The sequence below is a fragment of the Triturus cristatus genome, chromosome 1_1, assembly GCF_964204655.1.
Source record: "Triturus cristatus chromosome 1_1, aTriCri1.1, whole genome shotgun sequence".
NCBI lineage: Eukaryota > Metazoa > Chordata > Amphibia > Caudata > Salamandridae > Triturus > Triturus cristatus.
In genome coordinates this window covers 461,279,316-461,306,537 of record NC_140579.1, presented here as the reverse complement: position 1 = coordinate 461,306,537, position 27,222 = coordinate 461,279,316, and positions in this window count along the sequence as shown.

Sequence of the window (27,222 nt, the reverse complement as noted above, 5' to 3'; positions counted from 1 at the left end):
TCTATCTCTACATATTAGATGTGAGCTTCACGCAAAACATCATTACACAGAACTACATTCTCAATAGATCAAAATATAGCCTCGGAAGTTGAAAAATGTGAGCTATTACTGTGGCTCAGTTTTTATTTGTAGACCTCCAGTGTCATTCTAATGCTTCATTGCTAATCTTTTAGCTGCCAAAAGAGCCCAGAAACACCAATTATATTCTGAACTCTGTTCAATCCTATGAAAATAAGACTGGTTTGAAATAAGTTTTTCTCAAGTTTTAGTGGATCTGCAATTTCACTAAAAATTGAACATCGCACCCATCAACAATGCTTTTGTTTAGGCATTCTCAATTATCAGACATAAAAGATTACCTTTGTGTCTCAATTTCTTATATTAGAACATTAGAATGTTGAGAGCTCCCTTGAAGATAATTGGACGGCTCATAGCCAATGATGGCTGGGATAAGTGCTTCTACTCCACTGTTAGACCTGCTACCATTGGTGTGAGTCTCCCTTCCATTTTTTGATGTTGTCTCCTCTGTTTTTGACATGTTTTTCTGGTTTTAGATGCTTTGGGCACAGTGCCACTGCTATTCAGTGCCACAATGCAAGTGCTCCCTATTGTAAAGTGTTGTAATGGATTAGTGACAACATTATTGGCTTGTTTGATTTACTTGTCAGACCTTAGTATAGTGCACCATGTGTGCCCAGGGCCTGTAAATCAAATGCTGTTAGTGGGCTTGCAGCACTTATTGTGCCACCCACAGAAGCAGCTGGTAAAATGTGTCTCAGGCCTGCCATTGCAGAGCCTGTGTGCAGTCTAGTACTGCCATGTCGACTTGGCACGTGCACCCACTTTCCTGGCCCCAAACCTTCCCTTTTCTACATGTTAGTCACCCCTAAGGGAGGCCCAAGGTATCCCCATGGGCAGGGTGCATTGTATGTAAAAGGTAGGACATACCCTGATGTGTGTGGCATGTCCTGATCGTGAATTACAGCCAATTTCGTTTTTCACTATTGCAGGGCTACCTGTCCCCAATAAGCCAGAATGGGCAGTTTGATTATAACATCTTATAATCCTAACTGACCCAGGGAACATGGTAGAGAAACAAATTCAGTATGCCTGAACTCGGAATGATAAAATATATCTTTTAGTGAAGTTGGTTTTAACATTCTGTGTTTGAAAATACCTCTTTTTGAAAGTAGGTACTTTCTTACCTAACCATCCAACCTGCCTCTGCTAGGTTGTGTATTGCATGTCTGGTTTGTGAGTGACAGGAGGGCTTGGACGCCAGCAGTCTGATGAGTCAAGGTTGAGCTGAATAGGACCTTGGCTGAATAGAGAGTGGGGGGCGGAGATTTCCTTTCACTCCCCTGAGCCCTCATATAATAGAGAGTAGGGGGAGGAGATTTAATTTCAGCTACCTGAGACAGATCTGCTTTCAACAATGTTGTCTCCACCTCCTGCCAGGAAGCTACACAGAACTGGGTTTGGCTAGGTACAGGCACCCTCTGCCTTCAGAGGACAAAGGATTTACTAGTTTAAATATTTGGGCCCAGACCCCAATACTTTAGATCACTTCTGGGAATCAAGACGGACCTTTGCCAAGGAGAAGAAACCTAGGACGCTGAAGGGTTTGACTGCCCCTGTGCCAGTGTGCTATTTTCTGGGGTTGACCTGCAGTGGTTACTTAATTGCCAAGGAAAGGGGAAAGAACTTTTATTGAACTTTCATCATCTTGAGGAAGAATCTCCAAGGGCTTGAACTGTGCTTGCCTCCTGATGAAGTCTTAGGGATACAAGACTTCACCACCAGCTCCCCCCTAAATTCCCTTGCTGGGGATTCTGTCTGCAGAAGCCTGCATATTGTTGGGAACTGGAAGCGCGACTCAACGAGAAGAAGCATCACGCCATCATCGGAGAAGCGTGGCACCGCCGCAGAGGTCGCCGTCGCATCACCGGAGAAGCGTGTCTCCGTCGCAGCTGTTTGTCGTCACATCAGCGGAGAAGCATTTTGCCACGGCAAGGGTCGTCATCACATCACCGGAGATGCGTGTCGCTGGGCCTGTCGCGGCTCAGAAGTTGCAGAGTTTGCCGCATGGCCGTCGGGCGTGCACGCATCACCTTCATGTCGTTGCATCGCATCAAGGGCGCCATCTTCTGGCATCGTAACCAGAACATAACCCGTGATCGACGCATCACCTCCTCTTCGGTAAGGAACAGACGCATCACCCACTTTGCGCAAGCACTGAGAAACAGACGCATCGCCTCCCCCGAAGCAAGGAACCGACGCATAGCTCTCCCTGCAAACCTTTTGTTTATCTTGCATCACGCATCCCGAGATACTTTGTGAGAAACGTGTTGCATTTACCATCAACTTTGAACTAAGCAATCTCTACCATTTTTAAGTCTATTTTTAATTACAGTATTGTGAATTTTTGTCGTTTGGGTCTTGTGTTAAGTATATATAAAGATTATCTATTTTTATAAAACCTTTGTGGTGTCCATCTGTAGTGTTTTTACTGTATTACTGTATGTGTTTACACACTGCCTCTGATATAAGCCTTCCTGCTCGTGCCAAGCTACCACAGGTTTGAGCAAGGGATATTTAGGAGTGTATCCCCCTTACCCTGACTAGAAGCAAGGGTCCCCATTTGGACAAAGGTGCAAACTATTGCCAACTAGAGACCCCCAGTTCTAACATCCACCATTTCAATGCTTGTCTTGCTGTTTCCTCCTTTTTAATGTAGACCATTCTACTAACAGTGGGTGAGATGTTCTTATAGCATTATTGGCCTATTGACTCAGGCTATGTTTAGACTTCACCCTCGCAATAGTCTCTTGCTTTACATTTTTCCTCGGGATCAACATGTTTAAGAAATTTTTTAGCCCTCCATGGAGGGCTCTATTGCTAAAAGTAGTTATTTGGGTGCACCTCAGCTGTATAGGGCCTGTATAAAGTAAGTTCTCTAGGATTTTTAAAGAAAGCTAAAAATCATCCTGAAAAGGAAATAAGTTGAAATGTAGCTATAAAACGGGCAAACATAATTGAGTTCTGTATCTCAGGGTATCCCGTGTTCATAAATTCGAGATGGTATACTAAATGTATTAATCACTTCAAACAACGTGTTGCTTCATATAAGTCACTATAAATATTAAAACTCTTAATTTACCAACAGCCTTTACCTATCTCACTCCTGCAAACATATACATGGTTTTCAAATCTATACAAATGAGGGATGAATTGTGTATTTATCAGAGGCGTAGCTAGAGCTTGTGGCGCCCGGGGCTATCCCTCAGATTGCCGCCCCTGGCGGGGGGGGTTGCAGGGAAAAAAGGACGGCAAGCACTTGAAAGAGGACCGAGAGACATGTAGTATCGCCGCTAATAGTTACCTCAATCATGCAATTTACATGCACATACATGACACGGTCCAAGGCTACACAGTTGAATACACCGGTGACTAGCAGTGACTGGCAGTACAAAAGAGAACACACAGACTGCATGATCTATCTGGGGACTCAGAAAAACCGCATGTGACATCCATCAGAGAGCTGCGTGAACAATTAACTGGTAATTTCCTCAGCACAATGCAAACATGCACATACATGACACTGTTCAGGGATCCATCATCCACAGCTGACATTAAATGACCATTCATCATGGTCCCCCCCCATTAAAGCAGTGCACTTTGTTATCTGCATGGTACATGTTCTTTTCAGCAGGCATATTAACCCTCTGTGCTACCTTTCCAGGAGTCAACCCTTCCACTAGACAAAACTCAGATCTCTCTCTAGGAAGAACATTAACCACCGAAGTTATCATGACATTTTTATTGTTTCTGAAAATTGCTGGAGGCTAGGAAGGAGGCAGCAAGTTTTTTTAAAACCATAATATACTTGAAAACACTACGCACCCACCCGAAATAGGTACCCAGTGCGGTCACACTGTTCGCACCGCCCTAACCTGCTCAAGGTTCATGTGACCTCAGTGACAGAGTCACAATGACTGGATCACTGTTGCTCTAGGGTGTGCTGCTTCGTAGGCCTGCCCGCAAGCCTGTAGATGAACTTCAGTATGGATTGTGGTGGACAGGCCTTAAAGGTTAACCCACAATTGACACCACTAGGGTACACCTGCTTGTGCTAAGACATCAAGCCTTCTAAGGTCTAGTGGGGCATTCTAAGGTCTAGCATGGGAATATGCTCCCTCAGTAGAGTGGTCGGGGGGACTGGTCATGAAGGCTGAACCCAGTTCCCCAGTTCCAAATTTGACAGCTCTGGCCATAGTGCCACATCCTCTCCCCCACTGAACACCATACTGCCCCACTGAGGGAAACTCACACTGCCTTCAGCTACAACCTAACTGTGCCCACTATAAACACTTGGATGTGGCTCAATTCAAATTATGCACTTGATAAGAGTAATATGCTGCCTAAAAAAAAAAAGTAAAAGCAAACTCTCATAGGGAATACAAGATTAAGAAAAGCATGTGAAATGTAAGCAGAAACAACATGGTTACCTTAACGATCTCTCACTCACTATTCAGAAATCAGCGAGTGGTTTTACCTGAAAAGTTAAGGACATGACTACAGGGCCCTGAAGGGAACCGTTTCAATGTCCATTGCTTATATCCTTAATAAACGCAAGCAGTATGGTTTAAAAAGACCAAATCCATAAACAGAGCCATGGTACACATTTTGTTTTCCAATCCACCCATCAACCAGGTATTGCAGTCCCTCCAGGAATGGTGCACTTTCCCACCTGGGGACAACAATGTTGTTCAAAGAAAGACGAGAAAACAAAAGTAGCGCTTCACTGCAAAGTCTGTAAAGTGATGCTGATGTGTTTGGATGTGAATAAAACCAATCTGGCCACTTTGCAACCACTCTGTCTTGCTTTATTTAGTTATGTATTTATTTTTCATATTTAAAACCTATTTCTCTCCATCCCGCTGCACTTTGGAATAGAAAAATGTCAGAAAAATGGCATTTCTCGCAAGAGTGTTTTTCTTTTTTGGATCCATTTCACAGGGAAGCAACTAAATGAAAGAAGGAAAGAGAGGTTGTGAACCGTTTCTTCAAGTCACGGTTTTCAGTAAGTGAGGAGCAAGCAGAAAGAGAGGGAATAATAAGAAGAGGGGGGGGGGGGAAAGCTGCCAGCACAAAAAAGAAGAGGACATTGCCCCAGTCCTATTCCTTCTCTTCCCGTCCTCGAACGTCCACAAAGCAAGCCGAGCCTTATCTGAATGACTTTGTCCTCCCCCAAAATAGTGCCGCCTGGGGCAGACCGCCCCCACCGTCCCATCCCCCCCCTAGCTACGCCACAGGTATTTATAAATACTTCAAGATGTTGCTTCCTTAGTTATATGTAGCTTGCATCAGATCTGATATAGGCGAGATCACTGAGCAGAAATAAACATGCAACAATGTAAATGCCATTTAAAGAGTATTCAAAGAAAACAAAAATGATGCCCATACAGGCATCCTTGCCCTATGCTGCAAGGGTGTCTGAGTTACAGGCAGGATTGTTTTTGTGCCGGATGTTATAACTTCCTGCACAAAAACAATCCCAAGAGGCATTTTCCTATCACAGGAGGCAAATTCAGAGCATGATTTGATTAAAAAGCAGTCAACTGGTCCTCAGCCATGCTGCGTGCGTATGATGACAGTACTTATATTTTAAGATCATGGCTGCTGTTGACGTTAAAGATGCCCGCCAATCCACAAACATGTATGTAGGTGGAGGGACCTTTAAATTTAGTAATGAGTGCCTAATAGGCTGCATATGTCCACAATAGCATTCTCTGCTGAAGCACAATCCCTCGATGAAAAATTGTTTTAAAAAAGGGTGGATGGGGGAGAAGTCTCAAGCAATCATCACTGATTACTTAGCAATTCTTTCCTTGTACTCTCAGATGTGCTGACAGTGTGATTCAGTAGTGAGAGGCCGGAGAAATCATGCCACGACCACTTGGTGGTTTCTCGGAAGATTGTGAGGTCGAATTGCCAAAAATGCAGGCACCAATGCTGTCGAGATTTGCAAAGCCCTCTGCATTTTTCCTGATATACATTACAACTTGTAAATCTCCATATGACGAGGCTTAAAGCCGTTCTACTGTGCATCAAATGAGAAAAGCTAACCTATGTATGTAAAAGAGATGCTGAGTTACAAGGAATACAATAAACAAGAAAGGCTCTCTGTGATTTACACCCGTCTAGGGAGTGCTTCACTGTACTGATTTACATCTGCTGTTAACATGCACATCAGTGTCAGTCACACAATGCAAATATGCTTACACTATTATTCATATGGAACACTGAACTTAATAGGAATAGTAGGCGAAAGAATAAAGAAGAGACATCTGCGAGATTCATGAAGGCATATCGAGAAATATATCAGTTTAAAGAGGTAGATAGAAGAGTAAAAACAAGGTACATCAGTGCATATGTGGTGTTGATGATGCAATGTGGCACCCTCGGTTCAAGGTGAAAAAAACATATAAATAGGAGTTGTGCAGATTATTTCGGATCACTGACTAAATTTCGAAGGTCAAAATATCGACCTACAAAAATATCGGAACAAAAATATCGATGTCAAGAATATCGACATCCTATCTACAACATGGTAAGTACAAAAATATCGATAATTAAATATCGATGTCAAAAATATCGTTAGTAAAAAATATCGTTTTTTTTTTAGTTTAACAATAAATATGTAAAATAAACCAAATAATACTTATAAATAAAATAAACATAATTAAATATATTTTATAATATTTAAAATTAATAATTAATATATATATAATTTAATGAAACATTAATTAAACATATACATTTAGGCGTCGATTCCGATCCTGGAAAAACCGGGTAGGAACCGTCGGTCGGAGCGTTGTCTCCGTCTGACTCGTACCCGGGAAAAAAACATTACAAACATGCAAGTACGATTCGCACGGAAACACCATTTCCGTACGAATCGGAACAAACACCGACTGATGAAAAAATACATACCAATGTGATCCGGGAAGGCTCCGACGTGACGTCGGGACGCATGCAGACTGCGGTTCACGAACCAGGAAGTACGATCCGCACCAACGTTACCCCGCACGGATGATATTTTCCGGCTGCCAAAAACTGCCGGGAAACCAGGACAAGGAGCACCTGTACGCGACGGACAGCCATGGACCCGAACCTACGTGTCATCCCAGCCCTCATAGCAGTCCACCTGCTCTACAGGCACTGACGTAGATGCCGCAGAAGGTCAGAATAACACCCAGGGGCAAAGGGGGGGGCAGGGGCAGGACACATAATCCCCACACAAGTCACAAATCACACATGCCCTGGACATACCTGACCTGCAGGACCTGGTCACCTCGAGGGGGTGGGGGCGTGTCCAGCAACGCAAGCGTCCGCCACAACGGAAGTGGATGCTGATGCGAACCGGCAACACAACAATACCGGTAAGTACCGTACCCACGCCTTAAGAGCGTGGGTACGGGCCGTACCACGCCCACCACTACGTCACCCCGACAATGGAGGTACGGCCCGTACCCACGTTCGAATGGCCTGGGTACGGGCCGTACCAGCCTTGTTGGGGTGATGTGGGGGTACGCGTGGTACGACCCGTACCCACGATCTGAAGGGCTGGGGACGGTGCGTACCCCTACGGCACCCCATTGGGGGTCTGCACCGTACCCAGGCCCTCAGAGCGTTGGTACGGGTCGTACCACGCGTACCCCCACATCACCCCAACAATGCTGGTACGGCCCATACCCAGGCCATTCGAACGTGGGTACGGGCCGAACCGCCATTGTCGGAGTGACGTAGTGGTGGGCGTGGTACGGCCCGTACCCACGCTCTTAAGGCCTGGGGATGGTACGTACCCAGCCTGCAAACCGTGGGTACAGGAATGCACGGAGCGTACCCCTACCCGTGTATGAATGGAGCGTACCCCCACCCCACCAGTGTATGTACGGACCGTACCCCCACCCCACCAGTGTATGTACGGAGCGTACCCACACCTGTGTATGAATGGAGCGTACCCCCACCCCACCAGTGTATGTACGGAGCGTACCCACACCCGTGTATGAATGGAGCATACCCCCACCCGTGTATGAATGGAGCGTACCCCCACCCCACCAGTGTATGTACGGACCGTACCCCCACCCCACCAGTGTATGTGCGGACTGTACCCCTACCCCACCAGTGTATGTACGGACCATACCCCCACCCGTGTATGCATGCAGCATACCAACTCCCCACCCATGTATGTACAGAGCGTACCCACACCCGTGTATGAATGGAGCGTACCCCCACCCCACCAGTGTATGTACGGAGCGTACCCACACCCGTGTATGAATGGAGCGTACCCCCACCCCACCAGTGTATGTACGGACCGTACCCCCACCCGTGTATGAATGGAGCATACCCCCACCCCACCAGTGTATGTACGGACCGTACTCCCACCCGTGTATGCATGCAGCGTACCAACTCCCCACCCGTGTATGTACGGAGCGTACCCACACCCGTGTATGAATGGAGCGTACCCCCACCCGTGTATGAATGGAGCATACCCCCACCCCACCAGTGTATGTACGGAGCGTACCCACACCCGTGTATGAATGGAGCGTACCCCCACCCATGTATGAATGGAGCGTACCCCCACCCCACCAGTGTATGTATGGAGCGTACCCACACCCGTGTATGAATGGAGCATACCCACACCCGTGTATGAATGGAGCGTACCCCCACCCGTGTATGAATGGAGCATACCCCCACCCCACCAGTGTATGTACAGAGCGTACCCACACCCGTGTATGAATGGAACGTACCCCCACCCCACCAGTGTATGTACGGACCGTACCCCCACCCGTGTGTGCATGCAGCGTGCCAACTCCCCACCCGTGTATGTCCCGACCGTACATGCCCAGACATAGGAGGGGTGTGTGCAGAGTCCTCCCAGCAGTGCCCAGACACAGGAGGGGTGTGTGCAGAGTCCTCCCAGCAGTGCCCAGACACAGGAGGGGTGGGTGCCTAACACTCCCAGCAGTGCCCAGACATATGAGGGGTGGGTGCCTATCACTCCCAGCAGTGCCCAGACACAGGAGGGGTGTGTGCAAAGTCCTCCCAGCAGTGCCCAGACACAGGAGGGGTGTGTGCAGAGTCCTCCCAGCAGTGCCCAGACACAGGAGGGGTGTGTGCCTATCACTCCCAGCAGTGCCCAGACATAGGAGGGGTGTGTGCAGAGTCCTCCCAGCAGTGCCCAGACATAGGAGGGGTGTGTGCAGAGTCCTCCCAGCAATGCCCAGACACAGAAGGGTGTGTGCAGAGTCCTCCCAGCAGTGCCTAGACGCAGGAGGGGTGTGTGCAGAGTCCTCCCAGCAGTGCCCAGACACAGGAGGGGTGTGTGCAGAGTCCTCCCAGCAGTGCCCAGACATAGGAGGGGTGGGTGCAGAGTCCTCCCAGCAGTGCCCAGACACAGGAGGGGTGTGTGCAGAGTCCCCCCAGCTGTGCCCATGGAAAGAAAGGGGTTGAGTACACACAGATACAATGGCCACAATTGTCAGTCAGGTGCCCAAAGACCCAGCAGAACACGAAACACATGTGTGCGAGGCTGGGAGTACACACATGCAAAGTGCGGAAAAGGGAACATGTACACATGAAGTCCTGTCAATATACTCCACTCACCAGTACAGTGACCCCCAAGGATGACACAAATGATGCAGGTGGAGACCTTGGCCAGCATGCATGGCCAAAATTGAAGGGGTCCGTCACACACCCAACAAATTTAGACACAGCACTGCACAAATGTCTTCACAACACCCTGCAGGGAAGATGTCAGGGTCCACAGGGGAAGGTACACACCTTGGGACAATGTCACCATGCAGCAACAGCTTACATGAGCAAAGTTTGATAGCAAATACCATGTGATGGCACACAGATAACAGGGTCCACCCCACGAACAGCACACTACAACATATCCCAGACACCTAACACATTATCGCCACCCCAAATCATGGAGCAGCATCACCAACAGCAATGCCAGAAAAGCAGTAGTGTGCCAAGGAAAAAAAAATAGCTTTATTCAGCAATGTCCCAAAATGATTTGTACGAAGAGTTCAAAATGCACAAGGCACATAGGGCAGTCCATTGTTCCAATCCAGGTGGGGGACACATTAGGATGCGTGTCCCCTAGCTTGCCTGCACAGTTCAGACTACCTTGTCATCCATGGGGGGGCACATCATGTGGGGGGGAAGGACCAGGCAACGCAGGGACAGGAGGGGCAAGGGTAGGTGGTGTGGGTGCAGGGACGGACGACTCCAACACAGGGGGTGGGGCAGCGCCAAAGGTGGATTCGAGCATGGCGCTGCACACTACTGCCAGGTCGCCCAGCGTCTCCCCTGCACCCGAAGGAACCACAGGCCCCAAGGAGGGGGGGGCGCAGGGATGGGTCGCAGCGCTACCGGGGGAGGTTCTGGACAGGGGGGGGGCTCAATTCCCCTGCCGGTGTCCTGCCTCCACCGCTTGCGGGGTGGGGCCACACTGGGGCTGATGGACACACTGGGCAGGACTGACCCTGTGTCCGACACTTGGCCAGGAGAGCTGAGGGGAGTGGATTTGGAGGGTGGTGGTCGTGAGGAATGTGGACTCCCACTCTGGCTGTGTGTCTTCCGTTTCCCCCCCGACCCAGTGGGTGTGCCTACTTCACCCTGTGTGTGCGTGCCAGGAGGTGTGCGCTTTGCCTTCCCTGGTGGTGTGGTGCCTGTGTCTGGTGGTGTGCGTGCATGGCTACGTCTGGGTGTGCTTTGGACAGGCATGGGAGTGGGAAGTGTGGATGCTGCAGGGGTAGGGGGGGGACGTAGCGCTGCAGGAGACCCAATGCTGCAGTCAGTGTCAGGTCTATGGACCGCAGAAAGTTGCATTGGTCAGACTGCGCAGCTGAAATGCCCTCCATGTATGCCTCCGTCTGGTTGAGCACTTGGCTGTGGCCATGGAGGACATTAAGCATCGCAGTCTGACCAACCTGCAACTGCCGCAGGATGTCCACAGACTCGGCATTGGTGGCAGCAGTGGAGACAGGGGCAAGGGGTGCGTTGCCTGGCAAGAAGGAGACACGTGGTGACCGAGCACAGCGGGAAGGGACACAAGCAAGTGGAAGGCCGGTGATCGGAATGGAGGGGGCGGGTAGTGATGGAGTGCTGGTGTCAGCTGTGGGAGCAGCCTCCGCCCCCTCGGAGTGCTCAGCCTCGGACCCGTCTGCGTCATAGTCGGTGGTGGATTGACTGGACAGGTCCTCCGCTGCACTCCCGTCAGCCTCCGTGCCACTCGATGTGCCAGACAACTCTGCACTGCTGGCACTGGTGCTCGCTCCCTCCTCACGGTCCGTGCCAGTGTCTCCCTCGTAGTCCCCCGATGATGCTGTGGGCAAGGTGAAGAGACAGGAGAAATCAGACACCTGTATACATATGTCACATGAGTCAACTCTACATAGGTCACAGTGCATAGCCTGAAAAGCTACAAGAGTAACATCTACAATACATGGTACCTATGTAGTCCCTGCAACACACAGTCTGTTGACCCCCATGCCACTGTTAAAATATGGAGAGCATGACACAATAGCAAATAACTTGATATCAAATTGTACAGAGGAGTCAGGCTCTGGGGACAATCTAGCACAGCATCAGCGACACACAGCGTAGCCAAGAAAGGGATGAGCAGGAACCATGTCTAGCAACTCTTGGGATATGCTGCAAAGGTAATACTGAAAAACATGGCCAACATGACTGGGGCACTGCACCTTGAGTGTTTGGCCACACTAACATCACACACTGGCCAGACCGAGCAAGGAGACTTCAGGTTTGGACATGTAGGCCTTGGCCGCACCAACCCCCCCCTACCTGAGACAATGTGATTGAGACAGAGGAAGTACTAACACCTCTTAATCTGGGATGAAAACACATGGCCTGCAATTAATCCTGATCGCACACAAACTACCCCTGGTGCACCTGTACACATATATCACTGACAAACAACCATCATCAGATAGTTGTACCAAGACACACAGGCACTGGCCCCTGTGAGTATGCACCAGCTAATTTAGGTCACCCTGTACAGTGGACACATGTAGCACAGTATACGTGAATACAAATGAGGCCATGGTACTATGCCACAGGGCCCTAACCATGCTGAAGACACAGAGAATGTCCACATTGTCTGATGACACACATGATACCTAGGAAAAGGTGCCCCAGGGGACTGTAGTGGCCACACTACTCCATTGCCCTGGATGGATATGACTGGAACACAAGCCACCATCCCTGCACTATGCACATCTCACGCTCAAGCACATCATGTTAGAGGGCACAACATTCGACATGCAGGCAGTAAGGCAGTACACATGAAACACACACTCCCATGTCGGGACTCAGCATCAGTGCCAACTAACATGGACCCCACAATGACAGAACTTGCCAGGGCACAGGCAACGTGCAAAAACCTGTTACACACCACCCCCACACATGATGCTGCAAGCATTGGGCACTTGGAGTAACTGCCCACCTAGATGACCTTGTGCAAGAGTGACTACACACAGACCAGGGAACACATGGCAAGGAGGGGAAGGGAGGAAGAACAGCACCGCTTTACTTTGAGGAACAGGATATGCACTGCACATTTAAACCCTGGCAGTGTATCCATGCGACTGCGCACTTCCAAGAGCTGGTCACACACAACAAACACACATGTACCTACCCCCTTCCTGCTGCTGCTTCTCCAGTAAGCGCCTGTCCAAGTCGGGGAAGACCACCGCCAGCACACGCTTCTGGATGTGGGTCAGACGCCGGCGCCCACGGTTTTTCTGGCTCACAGGTGAGTCCCCCAGCAGGACCCGTGCGATCCTCTGCGTCCAGCAACGGATGTCCTGCCAGCGTTTCCTCACCTGGGCTAGGCGCCGCTTCCGACCCTCTGTCCTCCTCACGGCACTGACGGCTTGCTTCCAGATCTCCCCCTTGGCACAGACGCCTACTTGTGAGGATGTAAAAGTGACAATACATCAATCCACCTTATCAATGATACAGAGACACACATATTACAAATTATGCACGTTTGAACTGGCCATAGTATGCAGCCAACTCATTGCACCTTTGCCATAGTGACATCATCCTCCTGGTAATGGGCGAATGCAGTAGGTGCCATAGAAAGTGCACAGGTGGCATGAGGGGTGCAACACAATCAATGATGCAGGCTCACACTGTGCATCCCAAGCTACAACAGGAATCTGAACAGTACCCCTAAGCAGTCACATGGCCCAGCCCACTTACGCTACCTCAGCAGAGTACACAGACACACACAGGCACAGAACAATCACCTGGCATAGGCAACTGCCGCTACAAACCTCACTCTGCACATGTGCCACTAGACTGGGGGTGTCACAGATGTGGGGCTGTCTCAGCACGGCAGACATCCAGCACAGCTCCCTGCTCACATCAGATGGGCAGGGTGTATCCATCCCACATGCAGCTGGGGTGCAACACTCCACATATGCACACACCCACATGACAGGGGACTCACACACACACACCAATGTCCAGGGGACGACCACATCATTTGCACACTCTCACCACAGGTACACTGAACAGACACACATCAGTGGGTCCTGGCACATATCACCCTGGGGGGAGCACAGACTCACATCAGGACTGTAGAAACAACATTTCCAGGAGGATGAGGCAGTCCGAAAGCGGCATGCACCATGCAGTGATCGTCACAGTAAGCACCATGCTAGTGCGTTGTGAACACAGGAACTACAGCATGCTCTGCATGGGAGACATGAGCCCTCCCCCCCCGGGACCCACTATGAAGAACCCTGCATGTCTGTCACACCTGGACACAATGCTAGAAGTCGCAGTCACTAAATGGGGCACAGTTTAAGCTAGTGGAGTCTGCACTCACCTGCTCCCCTGGTCGACCATACAGCATGGTGCACTGTGGGAGGATCACATCCACCAACGCCATATTCTCCTCCATGGTGAATGGCTGGGCCCTCTCGACAGACCTGGACATGGTGCCAGAGGAATGACAAGCAGCAGCAGAGGTGTGTAATGCAAGGATGTGCAGGCAAGTGCTCTCTCAAGGGACCTGGCTGCCTTATATCTTCCTTGCTGGCCTGTTTCATTTACAGGAGTACAGAGTGATTGGCTCAGTCACATTTGCATCCTACGTGTCGTCCAATCATTTTAAAACTACCCCAGTGACAGGCTTTGCATGGTCTTAAAATTGAGCATGATGTAATGTCAACAACCACATTGCAACAAAGTAAATTGTCTCCAACCGACTTCTGATGGGCACATGATGCAAAATTCAAACCTGAAACTCAGTCTCCATGACAACCAGCATGCATTTAGGCCCCTATACTTGTCCCTCATGTGTCCCCTATGGTAATCCTATGTCACAACACAGGTACGATGCGTCCCACAGCCCTAGGGCACCCCAAATGCATTGCAACGGACCGTACACGCGTATGTATGGTCCGGACTACTGAGGCATACGCATACGCCAGCACCACCATAATGATACGGACCGTACACGCGTGTGTACGGTCCCTATCACTATGGGGGTGCTCGCGTATGTGTACGCCTTAGTAGTCCGGACCGTAAACACGCGTGTACGGTCCGTATCACTATGGGGGTGCTGGCGTATGCGTACGCCATAGTGATAGGGACCGTACCCACGCGTGTGTACGGTCCGGACTACTGAGGTGTACGCATACGCCAGCACCACTATAGTGATACGGACCGTACAGGCATGTGTACGGTCCGGACTACTAAGGCGTACACGTACACGAGCACCCCCATAGTGATAGGGACCGTACACACGCGTGTACGGTCCGTAACACTATGGTGGTGCTGGCGTATGCGTATGCCTCAGTAGTCCGTACCGTAAACACGTGTGTGTACGGTCCCTATCACTATGGGGGTGCTCGCGTACGTGTACGCCTTAGTAGTCAGGACCGTACACACGCATGTGTACGTTCCGTATCACTATGGCGTACGCATACGCCATCACCACCATAGTGATAGGGACACCACACACGCCCTCAGAGCGTATGTACGGTGGGATTCACACCTGACAGTGGTGACAGGTGGCACACAGGAATGAATTGAGCTGTCATACATGGCCAAGGCTGGACATCAAGGCATCGTCTGTGCAGTACTACATGTGTCAGGCACAGGTGGGTCAGGCTGTGATGTGGCACCATACTCCTGAGGTGTGAAGCTAATTACAGTATGATGGGCTGTGTACACATGTCACATGTGATGGTGCCCTATGTGCCACACATCCCCTTCACTCCTTTGACATGTGTGCATGTAGTACTGACTTGGTGGGCCATGCGTCACTGGCATGGCACAGTCACCGACACCCGCAAATGCACGCTGTAGCTATGTCAAGTGTGTGTCATGTGTACCCATAGGTTTGCTGTAGGTGTTTGGTCAAATGCATCTGCAGTTGCTGCAACCAACATGTGTCTGTGTGTAGATGGGCATGGCACACTGTTACGCACACCAGCACACATGTGTAATCCGACGTAAGGTGTGTATGTATGCATCGACACGGAGTTTCAAAACAAGGACATATCTGCATACTCTCAATGTATGTGTGATCAGTCTTGACATGTAATCCTTCATGGCAAGGTGTGTGGTCTGTCCTTTTTCTATTACATGTGACCTGTGCCTCTGGTGTTCCGCAACTTGTCTGTACAATAAACATCCTTCCTCTGCACATATTTGGATGTCTGTAACTCCTGTAATGCGTCTGCCTGCTCACTTACACTGGCCCACAGCTAGTTTCATGGCATGGCATAATGAGGTTGAGAATCAACGTTTGGAGCTGACTCTTGGTAGGAGTGTCACATGGCTGGCAAACATGTCCAGGGCATATTGCACAGACCTGACTCTGTATGTAGCATATGTGTATTGCCTGTTGAGCATGTGCTCTGTACATTGACATTGGTGGTGTACTGTACTCACTCTTCGTTGTCCCTTCTAATTCACTGCAGGGCTCCGCCTCTCCCTCGAGCAATTCCGGACTTGGCTGACATGCGGGAAAATGACTGTATACGCCGCTACCGCTTCCCCCAACGTTTGATTGTGGACTTGACGACACGGCTGGCAGCACACCTCCAACCGCTACACAGGTATCCTGGTGCACTGACACCCAAGATGAAGGTGATGGCAGCCCTACATTTCTTGGCCACGGGTACCTTTCAACATACCATTGCCCATGTCAGTGGGATGTCCCAAACCATGTTAAGCCGTGTTCTGCATGATTTTTTAGAGGCCATGTTGGAGCACCTTGATGAGTTCAATAAATTCCCAACTCCTGAGCAGTTGACAGCTGTCAAGCGTGAGTTCTATGCCCTGGGAGGGATGCCCCATGTCATTGGGTCCATAGATGGAAAACATGTGGCTTTGGTACCACTACAGGCACAGGAGGTAGCCTTCCGTAACCGCAAGCATTACCACTCCATTAATGCCCTTGCGGTGTGTCTTGCCAACATGGTGATTTCACATGTCTGTGCTCGTTTCCCAGGATCAGCACACGATGCGTACATCATGAGGCGTAGCAGGGTGCCTGAAATGATGCTGCAGCTGTGCAACGAACGGGCATGTATTGTTGGTGGGTATACTCTGGCAGTCCTGTATTTAACGTCATCTTCCTGTCTTACTGCTTCTCCTGACCCACTGTTGTCCATGATGTTTCCATGTAGGGGACGCTTGCTATCCCAACATGCCATGGCTGATCACGCCTCTCCGCAACCCCAGCACGGCTGCTGATCACCGCTACAACAACGCCCATGGGTGGACCAGGCGAGTGATAGAGAGGACGTTTGGCCTCCTGAAGAGCCGATTCGGTTGCCTCCACAAGACCGGTGGCGCACTCCCATATGCACCGGTGAAGGTCTGCAAGATATTCCTCGTGTGCTGCATGCTGCACAACATGGCAGTGGAGAAAGCTGTGCCACTCATCCTGGATCTAGATGAGCAGGACCATCCACCCGTGGAGGATGAAGGGCTTGGGCACGAGGCAAGTGATGTGGAGGAGGAGGAGGCGGTAGAGGACATGCGGAGTCGGCTCATACGCGACTTCTTTGCTTAGTGGTGAGTTCCAGTGTCTGAGTGTGCACGCATTTGGCTGTGTGTGGCATGTGTTGCAATGTGTGTGTCCATCTGCATGTCTTCCAAGTGAGTCAGAGGTGTTTGGATGTGTCACTCGAGTGATGGTGCAATAGAATAATGTTGTTCCAGAGTCATCATTGTCACCTCGCATGTTGACAACCTAATACGTGTCGAGTACATGCACATGCATGCGGATGTGCTTCTTTTGGCTGACTTCTGGTGTGTCTCCCATCCACAGGTACTTGCGCATGCTGTCTGCTGGTGACATTGTTGTGCTCCTGCTATTCCTCATGAACACAGCAACATGTGCTGAATCAGCGTGACATGTACGGACAAGTTCGAAAATCTCCTTCGGGTAAGGGATGCAGCACGGCTTTTTGGGAGTGGTATTTGTTTTGAATGTGTGTGCACTGCTCCTGTTCATGTTTGGATACTTCACATACATGTAGATTCACCATGGGGCACATGACCTGGAGCAGAAATCACCTGAATTGATGGTCAGACTTGGTGACAGTCATCTGTAATGGGATTGTGATGGAGCCATCAATGTGTGTAACACTGGCCTCTGAAACATACGGGTTGCACCAGGTTGACACGGTGTGTGAATTCCCCATTAGGGGCTCAATGGTGTATAGCAGGCTCTCCGTGAGCAGCAGGGGGTGTTTAGCTGTAATCCGTCACTTGTGTGCCAGTGCCATGGATTTCCAGCATCTGTGGTGGTAAGGGGGGTGCCAGTGTTGGTCCCACGTGTTCATCCACATGACCTGTGTATGTGTTGACAGAGTTGCATTAGCATTCCGACACACATGAGTAATAAAGGTGTCCCTCTGCCTCCAAGGTGCCTCATCTCTGTCAATGGTGGTCTGTTGCCACTGTGCATGCAGCATGTCTGGCATTGTTCTCAGAGATGGTGCATATGAGTCTATGTGTAGAGTAGCAAGATGCAAGCTGTTTGTCAGGGATTAGATTCTGTATTGTGCATGATGTCCATTGTTGTATAGGTTTTGTGGCATGTCAGTCTCCACGACGGCCACTGTGCCGCATGTGAATCCATTGTGTGTGTGTGTGCCATGTTGAACCAGACATTCCTTCCTTGACATACACCTTTTGCATGGTTCCTTCCTGAGATCCTTGTCTTTGTGTGCTACTTGTGGCACTGTTTCCTTGACATGGCGCATGCTGCTGCAGGCCCTGCTGCAAGGGCACCCAGTGTCCACGCAAACGAGCTGGTGTTCATCATGGATTGCTTGCTGACATGTGCTATGCTGATCAGCAGCATCCGTGCCTCATGCGGCAGCTCACTCTGCATTTTGCACAAGATCCCCAGTTCCATCCACCTCAAGGCAAGAGGGAGACCATCCCCCAGGTCAACTATGACATCCGTGTCTACTCCTACCCTGCACTCTACGGACATGTGCGTTAGAAATCCCATGATACTTGTCCACATCCAGGGTGCAACTGCACAGCTCTGCTACTACATCCGGCGACCATGCCACATCAACGTCCAACAGAGATGGGGGGAGTGGATCACTGCCAGCTGCAGGATGACCTTCTCAATCCACGCACACACTCAGGATGCAGCCCACAACCACAACACAACCTTGTGGCACTGTGATCCAACACCCAATTGTGCCATCTCCATGCATCCAACCTTGGCTGGCCCACCATTCTCCACATCCACCTGACTCAAGCATGCAGGACATGGTTCTGCCACGTGTCTACACATACCTGGGACTCCCACCCCAGGACACTCCACATGATCCCTGACCTCTGCGCATAACTGTTGCTCTTCTAAATAGGTATGTAGGGACAGTTGTGCGGGCACCCCCTCAAGCTGGTTGGGCCCATCACGGGTGAGTATGGTGCTCCATGTCTGTCTTGGATGGTACGTTGTGACCCATGTGTGTGCTGTGCCAGACTCAGACCCCAGGGTATGGATGTTTGGAGTTAATTCAGTAATCAGGCATGGTTTGACTTTACAACACACACATGTAGTGGAATAATGTAAAATGACGGCATCATCTTGTGATTGTGATGAATTTTATTAGTGCTGGGGTACGTGTTTGGGGGGTGACAAGAGGTGCTTGGCGGGAGTGTAGAATCCAAAGTTCACAGGGGGAGTTGGTGTCCTTGCCATTGACAGTCATCAGAGTCTGTGCCACAGTCTTTGTCAACATTGGTCAGACAGTGACCAGCAAGGCCATGTGGCAGAGAATGTCCTTTACTGCTGTGCTGCTGTTGGGCCAGAGGGCCAGGTGACCTGGGAGATGGTGATGTTCCGCTGACTCTCACGGTCTTTTTCGTGGACGACCCACATTCCTGCGGGGACCCTCAGACGCCTGCCTTGACGATGCAAGGGACGCTCCATCAGATGTATCCTCCTCCTCCTCCCTCCCTGTGTCTGGTGCTGTTCTTTACACCTGGTGGCACAGGGAGGGATTGCCAGGCTTTGGGCGATCTGATGGAGGGATTGCCTCACATCCCTGTGCACCGCCAAGAGCTCTGCAAGTCTTGCCTCCATACTGGCATGATGCTCAACCTGCAGGGCCTTCATCTCATTGAGGGTCCCCACTACCTGGGCGATGCCTCTGGAGTAACGCCGGTATGCGTCCAGGATGGTTCTGACATGTGCCATAGCCGGGTCCTGAGCTGGCTGGTCAGGTTCACGCCTCCGCCGTCCTCCACTCCCACCACCCCTGCCCACTTGCGCCTGGCCTGCCGTTGTGGGCACATCGGATCTCTGGGACCCCTGAGGGATGGCATTTGCGGTGTCGCCTGCCTCCTCCTGGGTGCCCGGAGAACCTTGTCCCTCCTGGACAGACTGGCTGTGTTGTTGTGTGCGGGCAGGGCTCCTGGGTGTCTCCTGGGATGTGGCAGGAGTGGGGGTGGTGGTTGGCACAGTTGTACCTGACGCAGGTGCTGCAGGTGGTTGGACACCAGAGGGGCAAGGTTGGTCTGGGTCATCCGCGGAGTGGTGAGAGTCGTCGCTGCCGGTGGTGTCCTCTTCACGCAGGGCCTGGTCCTGTGAGTCTTCCCCCCCAGTGTTGGGGGGGAGATCGATGACGTTGACCTGTGTGTGAGAGAGACAGTGTTAATTGTGTTACATGCGACATCCATGTTTCATTCATTTTTGATTTGGCACAGTCCCTCTGGGTGGTTGGATTTGGCTAGCATTCCTCACACAGTGCACTTGTGCATGTGTGGAAATATGGATTTTTCGGGTCAGTTATGTCCCCTATCTTGGACCCCAACGGTTTCATGTATAAATCACAAGTACATGTATGATCCCTCCAGTTCCAGTTATGAAGACGCAAACACATGTGCGTTCACCGCCAACATGTCCTCTTTCAGATCCGCCATGAATGGGCCGGATATTCCATTCCTAAGTATGAAAGGCCACCGGCTTTATATGGTTCACTTATGCCATTTTACAGTCCAGGCAAGTAGGCCCTGATTCTGCCATCAAGCTTTTCCTGCCTTCTGCCTCTGAAAGCTTCAGTCTGAGCTCGCATCTGTATCCATGAACTTTGTCCTCATTCTCTGCGCAGCTAACGGTGCCTGACATCAGCCTGTTGCCTGCCAAAAACTGTATTTCACCTTCGAAATTATCTGCTCCGCTCCCTACCCAATGCATTCCTGTCTAGTAGTTTAAGTAAACATTCTTCCAGCTACCGAGCAAAAGGCCCGGCTTCTCTGTCTTTATGCAAGTAATTCATAGCCCTGTTACTATGGAAGATTCCTGCCCTCGCATCTAGTGTAGACACTTAGACGCTTGTACACGCACTCACAGTCAGTATAGTCAGTATAGAATAAGATTCTACTCCAAGAAGGCCTCTCTTTTGGATAACATAGTTCTTTAAACATAGGATGTTAGATATGATTTGGGATTAGGTTGACTTGACCCTCCAGACTTCTGTCGCCACATGTAGAGCTAAATGTCAAGTCCCCTTCACCCCCTAGTTGCACGTCAATCACACGTCACGCTGCTGCGCGCGCATTTCTGCCAAGTATTTCTGCTGACATTGCGAAATTCTTTCATGGAACCACCCTATTATGACATCATACCTGATGACGTTCTTTAAGTTACGCCCAGTTACACCCACTATCAATTGTTACGCCTCCTGCATTTGCTTCACTGTAATGCCTATTGTATAAAAATGATTACTTATCAATAAGGTACGGTCTTCACTTCCTGAACCTTCGTGGTGATGGAATCTGGAGCTCATCGATTTAAATTGATTATGGAATAAAGCCCGTTCCGAACCTCTAATACCACGGATTCTGCCTCTTATTTTACTGAGCTATTGTTATAGATTTTCCGCATCAAATTAAGTTCCGGTAATTAAATTATTTACCACATGAATGGCGCCCGAACAGGGACACTTTCTCATCTCACGCGCCGGCGGTGCGTTGCAGGCCCGGTCTCCTGTCACAGCTGGACGGACAACAACGCGTACCCACAGGATTTCCTGTATCTCCCTCCTGCCGAGCGGGGGTAACTGAGGCTGCGATCAACACCCAGACGAGGCGGTGAGAAGTGCGAAGTATCCCGACCAGAGCCTAGCTGAGAGAGCAAGATCCGAGGTATACAGAGGCCCACCAGTTTCCGAAGTTTCCGAAGTTCCGAGTCGAGTCCAGTCCGGTTCAAGTTCAGTTCAGTTCCGAGGCCTTCCGTTCCGAGCTACCCGGTGAGTACCATTATCGGGGAGGCGTTCTGACGTGCACATAGGTTGTGCCGGTCAAGACGGGTTTGGGTACACAAATCCGGTCTGCACTGTTTCAGCAGTGTATCTGTACTGTTTAGCAGTATATCAAGTATGTCTAGTATATAATTCAGAATTACCTAGTTAGTATCGAGTATTATGCTTAGGGACTAGTTCCCTAATTGGCCATCATTGTCTATTTTGTTTAAATGTTAAATGTTAAAATGTTTTAAATACGTTCTGTATATTGTGGTGTGAATGACTGTTCATTATTGTGTTTTATGGTATTAAACGTGTTCAAAATTAGGTATCAGATCAGATCAGTTCTCAATATGCCGCTCTTTTCGAAATTAAGACAGATCACAACTAGAAAAGGGGTACTCGAAGAAGCTGTTCCCATTCCTCCTAGGGACACTCCAGGGTACTTCATGTATCATAAACATGGCCTAGACGCCATATTATTTCTTGATTTATGGGTAGACTACACCAAGGAATTACCAGAAAGTCAGAGGTGGCCCGCAGCTGGGACCTGGGATGCAGATTGCATTGTGAAAGTAGAAGAAGAATTGTGGAAAAGGAAAGCTAGACAATCACAGAAAGACGCCTTTGAATTATGGCGTAAAGAATCGTATAGACGTACAGAAAAAGCACGTAGACAGGAAGAGAAGAGTAAGGAGAATTCAAATAAAGTTCGAGAAAGTGTATTAATTGAAGAAGGTACTCGAGTAAAGTCAGAACAAACAGACAGACAAAGAAATGCCCTTGTGAATGGTATGTATCCTCTTCTGGCCGAAGGACTACCTAAGGCTACCCCGGAGATACCAAGAGACTTGCCACCCCCATTGTTTCCGATAAAAGCACATCCCAAAGGGCATCCCAGAACCGCAGAAGATGTTTTTCTTTCCTCTTATTTAGACGACGCAGCTCCCGAGTATGCTAATGCTGCGCCACATAGACCGCCTGCCGAGGGGGTTCAACGCCGAGACCCTCCCTCGTCTGTACCTCTGCAACAGCAAACTCCGACACAAGTTCCGGCAAGCACATCTGTTTCTACATCCGCATCCACACCTATGGTTGCTATATCCCGTTCAACGAATCCTTTCACATCCAGCACCCCAGGTGGTGCTACCGGAGGTACATCAAGCATTTTTTCTACGCCACCCAGAACAAACAAACTTTCCTTTCAAGAATTAGCCCACCAACGTACGCCCAAACTAGTAACTCCCAGCACGCTCAAGGAACTTCTAATAGATTGTAGATATGACCCTGTGCCCGGAAAAGGGGACGAAATGATGCTGGCATCATTACGTATCCGACGAGCTGCAATATATTTAGGGAAGCTACCAGGAATGACTGCACATTTAGAAAATATATATCATTTTGTTCAATCAGGGCGAGACCCTGAGAGTATTAACAAAGCCATGGAGTATCAAAAGGTGGAAATACAGGGGGAACTGTTACGTTTCCTCATAAACTGTGTGATCAGAAATCAAGATCAACCAGGGGTAAATACGGAAGAAATGCAAATTCTTACCACGTGGGGTAAGAATATATCAGAGGGGAGACACGATAAACGATCATGCATAGTAGCTATGAGCCGAAAGATCCGCAAAGAAATAGAACGAATACACGAGGAAAGATTAGCAGTAGACGAACCAGAACAAACCGAGGACGAGGAAGAATTAGAACTGCCCACAGGACAGTTAGAAACTATGGCATATGTAGGTAGAGGAAGATCTTGTAATAATACTAGATGCTTTACTGATCCGATATGTCCGATACGTCCAGATAATAACAGAAAATTCCAAACTCCTATAATAAATATAAGGTCCCCCGAACATTCATTCCAAGCCGCTGACAAATTACTCCGAGAACGAAGGGGTTATCATATACTCGATTCTATGGACGAACAAGAATTAGCTAGGTCAGCCGTTCACTGGGTTGATAGTCCTGGAAAATATGGTGATGATACACTAGCACATACGTTTTTGAACCTCGCCCCAGATGAACAGCGTTTAGCTGGTATCTACATGATTCAACAACTCCTTATATTATATAAAAGCCAACACTCCGATCCTGGTCCCTTACCTGATATATTGACTGAATTACTCACGAATAAATGGAGAGGGTCCGGTACTAAGTTAATTAGAGAAATACTAGAATCTAGAAGGCAGTACATTCTTTTTGTATGTCCTGAACATGTCTCACTGCCCATCAAGGAAAGAACGACGTATTACATGGATAGACAGAATCCCTTACGCGAAGTGCACCCGATAAAGGGTGATGACAATGAGTTTAAACGTGTGTTTGTATACACACCCATATCTAAAATAGAACTATTAGAAATGAAGAAGGTGGTACCCAGTCATGACAAAGACCCAGCGGGTTTCCATCGTGAAATTAAAGATATGTTACTCATGGGAGAATATACCTACCCCGACATTATGACAATATTGAAGGTATTAATGCCTGCGGGCATTTACGAAAAACTCAAGGAAAAGGATTGGGAGGTGGGAGACCAGAAGATAGATTGGACAGCATTAGAAAACGAAGAAAAAGCTCGAGGTCCAGGTTCAGGGCTCGGGGACAAGATCAAAGCACTACCAGGTTTACTAGTACAGGTACTGCCACGTTTATTAACTACGAAAAAGGAAGACTGGGGTGCAATCTCAGCCTGTAAACAAAAATCAGATGAAGACACTAGTGATTTCTATTCCCGATTTGAGAAATGTTTTGGTATAAATAGTGGAATAAAAGCAAGTAGCGAGTCGTATCCACATCTGTTTGTGACAAAGTTAGTTGAAAATGCCTTGCCCCAAGTTAAGAATAGAGTATTGAAGTTCGAGAGTACCTGGCAAGGTAACACTCCGTCACAAATGTTACAAATGCTACAGTACCATCACAATAGAATTAGAGAAGAACAAGAACATGAACATAGACGCATGAAAGACACGAAAATGAAAATGCTAGTTTCCCAGACAGTGCCAGCTGACGGTCATAAGTAGGGTATAACACAGTCCAGTGTTTCAACAGGTCCTGTGAAAGGGACGTGCAACTATTGTAAACAGCCAGGTCATTATGTACACGATTGTCCCGTTTTAAAACATAATATTGCCATAGGTAACGCAAAAGAAAGACCACGACCAATTAGACAGGATCAGAACCAACAAGGAGCCCCGCAGCATGCACAGTCCATGCCAGCTCCGCAACAGTCTATGCCAGCTCCACCACCGCAGCCTATTGCTGCCACACAAACAACAACCCGACAGATGTATCAGACCGCACAGTATGACTATCCTGATTATCAACGATACTCATGAAACAGCCTAGAGAGGGAAGTTGGCTTACCCCTTATTGAGGTCCCTGTGGATCAAGAAGGACCTTATGTACACAGTGAACTGTTAGGTCAAGATAGAAAATTCTTACTTGATACAGGGGCAAGCCGAACAACAATAAAACGTAGTGAAGTTCCAGGGGCACCCCTCTCAGGCTCACAGAATATTTCCCTTGGTTTTTCAGGAAAACCTATCATTAACGAAGTAACACAGCCTCTTCCACTTACGATTGGTCCCTTGACACGAACTACAGATTTATTACTTACTAAATCATGTCCAGAAAACTTGTTAGGCATAAAAACTTTGAAAGCTCTAGGAGCTATTATATGTTGTTCTCCAGAAGGAGTAAGATTGTTTTTACGTGATTTCAAAGGGCACTACGTGTCCCGAGACATGGATCACCGACTACAGACCTTACCGACACATTTATGGGCGCAAGGCCCTACAGATGTTGGTTGCATGAACATTACACCATATCAAGTCACACTAAAGGCAGGAGTGGTACTTCCACGAATGCGACAATACAAGTTACCCCCAGATGCTGTAGTGGCTTTACTACAAATCATTGACAAGCTTATTACCCAAGGAGTGGTTGTGGAAACTGACTCCAATGTATGTAATTCACAGATAATTCCGATTCTTAAACGAACCGATCCGACAGCCCCGCCAGTATATCGATTGGTTATTGATCTGCGCGAATTAAATAAATGCATAGTACCACAATACCCCGTAGTCCCAGACATTTCTTCATTACTGACAGCTATTGATTCCGAAGCAACATTCTTTACTGTAATTGATCTCAAGAATGCCTTTTTCAGCGTCCCAATAGATCCGGAAAGCCAATACTTGTTCGGATTTAGTTTAAATGGACGAAGCTTTAAATTCACACGCGCACCTCAAGGATTTACAGAAAGCCCCAGCATTTATAGCCAAGCACTGAAACGAGAACTCGACAGTATCCACATGCCAGTCAACACTGCCCTGCTTCAATATGTCGATGATCTGCTGATCACCGCTAGAAGCGAACCTGAATGTGAGAAAGCCTCACTGACGGTATTACAATTTTTGGCCGAAAAGGGGCACAAGGTGTCCCCTTCCAAGCTGCAATTCTGTGTCCAGCGAGTTGTTTACCTTGGTCACTCGCTGTCCAAGGAGGGAAGGCAGCTTACACCAGATCGCATCCAGCTAATTGCTAATATGCCGATACCCAAGACACAAAAGGAGGTGCGGGCTTTCATAGGCCTCACTTCATATTGTAGGCTGTGGATCCCTCAGTATGCATTTCTAGCAAAACCACTCATTCAATTGACAACACAGGAGGCAGCCACATCGACTGTTCTCCCTTGGACTCAGGAACATACACAAGCTTTTGAAAGCCTAAAGAAAGCCTTATGCCAAGCACCTGTTTTAGCAACACCATGTTACAATAAACAGTTTACACTCTTCGTTACAGAACGCGAAGGTACTGCCTTGTCAGTACTCACACAGGAACAAGCAGGATCACACAAACCATGTGCTTATTTTTCTAGTACATTAGATCCCGTAGCTCAGGCTTTGCCTGCGTGCCTGAAATCAGTGGCAGCAACAGCTTTAGCAATCAGACAAAGCGATGCCATAGTATTAGGACATCCATTGACAGTACAAGTACCACATGCAGTAGAGGTTCTCTTGAACCGCACACAAACACAACACTTGACTATAGCACGACTTACTGGTTACGAATTAACATTGTTTCAGCCACATATAGAAATCAGACGTTGTAGTACATTGAATCCTGCCACACTGTTACCTATAAATGGAACAGACCCACTTGCACATGATTGTATCGAAGTTATCACTATCACGACGAAACCCAGACAAGATTTGACAGATGTCCCATTGTCAGACCCAGACCTGACGTTGTATGTAGATGGTTCATGTATGAGAACAAGTACAGGAGAGCTAGTGGCCGCTTACGCAGTCACAACAGACACTGAAATCATTGAAACAAATTGCATAAATACCTTGTCCGCTCAAGCAGCAGA